The sequence below is a fragment of the Temnothorax longispinosus genome, unplaced genomic scaffold (genome assembly GCF_030848805.1).
Source record: "Temnothorax longispinosus isolate EJ_2023e unplaced genomic scaffold, Tlon_JGU_v1 HiC_scaffold_969, whole genome shotgun sequence".
NCBI classification, from domain to species: Eukaryota; Metazoa; Arthropoda; class Insecta; order Hymenoptera; family Formicidae; genus Temnothorax; species Temnothorax longispinosus.
This window is the reverse complement of record NW_027270855.1, coordinates 1-2,652: the sequence shown is the minus strand read 5'-3', so window position 1 is coordinate 2,652 and position 2,652 is coordinate 1. Positions and strand designations below refer to the sequence as shown.

The 2,652-nt window shown below is 36.3% G+C and overlaps 1 long non-coding RNA gene across 4 annotated transcripts; it reads left to right on the top strand.

Moving 5' to 3' along the window:
- The first annotated feature begins 552 nt into the window (after positions 1 to 552).
- On the top strand, positions 553 to 2,453 carry LOC139825117 (uncharacterized). Of its 4 annotated transcripts, none has more exons than XR_011735470.1 (6): positions 553 to 618; positions 861 to 917; positions 1,280 to 1,397; positions 1,506 to 1,623; positions 1,730 to 2,137; positions 2,260 to 2,453. It is a non-coding gene; the product is annotated as an uncharacterized lncRNA (long non-coding RNA). The 4 variants fall into 4 exon arrangements; XR_011735471.1 differs by lacking the exon at positions 553 to 618 and adding an exon at positions 658 to 675; XR_011735469.1 differs by lacking the exon at positions 553 to 618 and adding an exon at positions 675 to 689 and having other exon boundaries at positions 801 to 917.
- The last annotated feature ends 199 nt before the right edge of the window (positions 2,454 to 2,652 follow it).

Genomic DNA, 2,652 nt, shown 5'->3' with positions numbered 1-2,652 from the left:
ACTTGCTTGTTTCAGATACATTTATATTGATGTAATTTGTGCATAATTCAAGAATAAAACATTTCTGTACATAAATTGGCAATTGGTACGATAAATCTTTCCTTTAATATAAATAATGCGACATATTTTACTTTCTTGTAAAATTATAGGAATAGTATCTTTTCCCTCCTCCTCTCTTTCTCTCTACCTCTCTCGCTCACTTAATAATTACACGCCCGGGGGTATACTCAAGTAGTTAGATTGAATTATTTCAATTAAACTTGTTTAATTATAATTTTATATATTTTATTATAGCGTTTTCGGTTTGCGACTCAAACCGACTCGGGTCGCATCATGTATACAGGACTCTAGCATCATTGACGTGGAATACATACATATCTATGTATGTATTCCACGTCCATTGATGCGACCCGAGTCGGGTCGAGTAGTAAATCGAAAACGCCATTTAGTTGTTTACGTGTATCGAGAAGTGAGCGTTTCGATTCAAATATCTCGCGTCGTAGTGTTGTCGCTTTTTGATTGGTCGGTCGAAGCCGGCGATCGCGGGATCGCGGCGACTTTCGCGAGTTTCGCGCCTGTGCGTCGTGTGATCGTGATGTGATCGCGTCGTGTCGTGAGGTTAATATTGACGTGATCTCTCATTATTAATTAAGCCCATTCTACAATAGCCGTAAAGTATGCATTAAGACGTAAGCAGTAAGCTATTGACTAATGGGATTTTTACAATCCAAGAATGATCGGCTGTAGTTGGTCAATTTTTACTGCTTACGTCTTAAAACATACTTTTACGGCTATTGTAGAATGGGCTTAACAATTGTTTAATTTCGAATTTCGGTTGCGTCTTTACTCAAAAATCGAAGTGCTACGAAGTTATGGGTGTCACAAGAGGCGAAATATCAGCAGGTCGCCGGAGATAGGTAATCGACAGTCGTGATCGTTACTATGTTTAGGCGGGCGTTACTTCTGTAGTAATTTACGATAATTAACTTGTTTACGCGGGATGAATTATTATCAGTTACTACAGAATCCTCATTTACGTGGAGGATTATCATATAAGTTACAGAAGTAACGCTCGCGTAAACGTAGTATATGACAGATAGTGTGTGTGTGTATGTACGTAAGCGTGTGCGTGCGTGTGTGTGTGTGTGTGTGTGTGTGTGTGTGTGTGTGGTGTGTGTGTGTGTGTGTGTGTGTGTGTGTGTGTGTGTGTGTGTGTGTGTGTCCGGAGTTTGATCAAAATAACTATTTATAAATCTTTCTGTTCATTGTTGCATTGCAGAAGACTACAATCGATGGCGAAGATGACAGTGAAAGCGAATCTGACTGGAGCAGCGATTCAGACAGTGAGAGCACAAGTAACGATGACCACTATCAAAATATTCGCGTTTCATCAAAAAGTACGTTCTCTCAACCTATAAAATTGAGTAAAATTATTTTCTACTTAATGAAAAATAATAAATTTAACGATATATTTTATGACACCATAATTTTTTTTTTTACATAAGAGCCTAGGAGGAGGTCGATTAACCTCGCGACACGACTCGAGCTATTACATCTCGATCACACGACGCACACGCACACATGACGAAGGCAAATATCAAAATATTCGCGTTTCATCAAGAAGTACGTTCTTTCAATCTATAAAATTGAATACAATTATTTTCCATTTAATAAAAAATAATAAATTTAACAATATATTATATGACACCATAATTTTTTTTTTACATAGGGCTTTAGCCCAGGAGGAGGACGAGGATAAAGTGAAGAGGAAGGAGCAATGTAAAGAACGCAAAGAAAAAGAACGAGAAAAGAAACGTGACGAAGATGATGGCAAAAGAAAGTGGGAAATCCTGGGTGTCGTGGCTATTCCCTCCAAGAAACCGAAGATGTTCGTCAAGGACGTAGAAATTAATATTGGTGCGGTGTTGAAGAAACTTTCTGAGATAATTGCAGCTTGTGGTAAAAAACGCACGGACAGGCGCGAGCAAATAGAGCTTTTGCACGAGCTACAATTGATAGGCGACGTTCATACTTTCGGCCCGGTTATAATCGTAAAGATTAAGTTTTCCATTGTGTCTTTTATATTTGATTACAATCCAAAAGTTTCTGATGCTATAAAGCCGGAGTATTGGTCGAAGTACGTATTTGTGTATAAAATAGATATATGTATGTACGTATGTGTAATGTAAATTTATAAGTCCTCTAAAATAGAAGATTTAAAATAAGCAAGTATGAAATAGATAAATATTTTTGTTACAGAATATTGGAGCGTATTATGGTAATAGCGAAACAATAATGGAAGAAATGCAAAAGTTTGAAATGACGCTGTATAAAATAGATGATTGTGTGTTGACACTGGTGGAACGTTTCGATGAGGAATTCATAAAGTTGTTGAAGGAATGTGATTTACACAGTAATGAATACGTGGAAAGGTAATACTTTTTGAGATAAATTATGCGAAAAATATTTTTAACATAAATATAAATACAGTTATAATTGATAACATATACGGAGGGTTAAAGCCATAGTGATGTAAGTCAATTTTTTTATTACTTTTTTTTTCTTCTTTCAACATATCTGCGTGTGTAGATTGCATCTATAAACTTAACTCGATAGGTTAAAAAAGGTGACTTACACCACTATGGTTTTAAC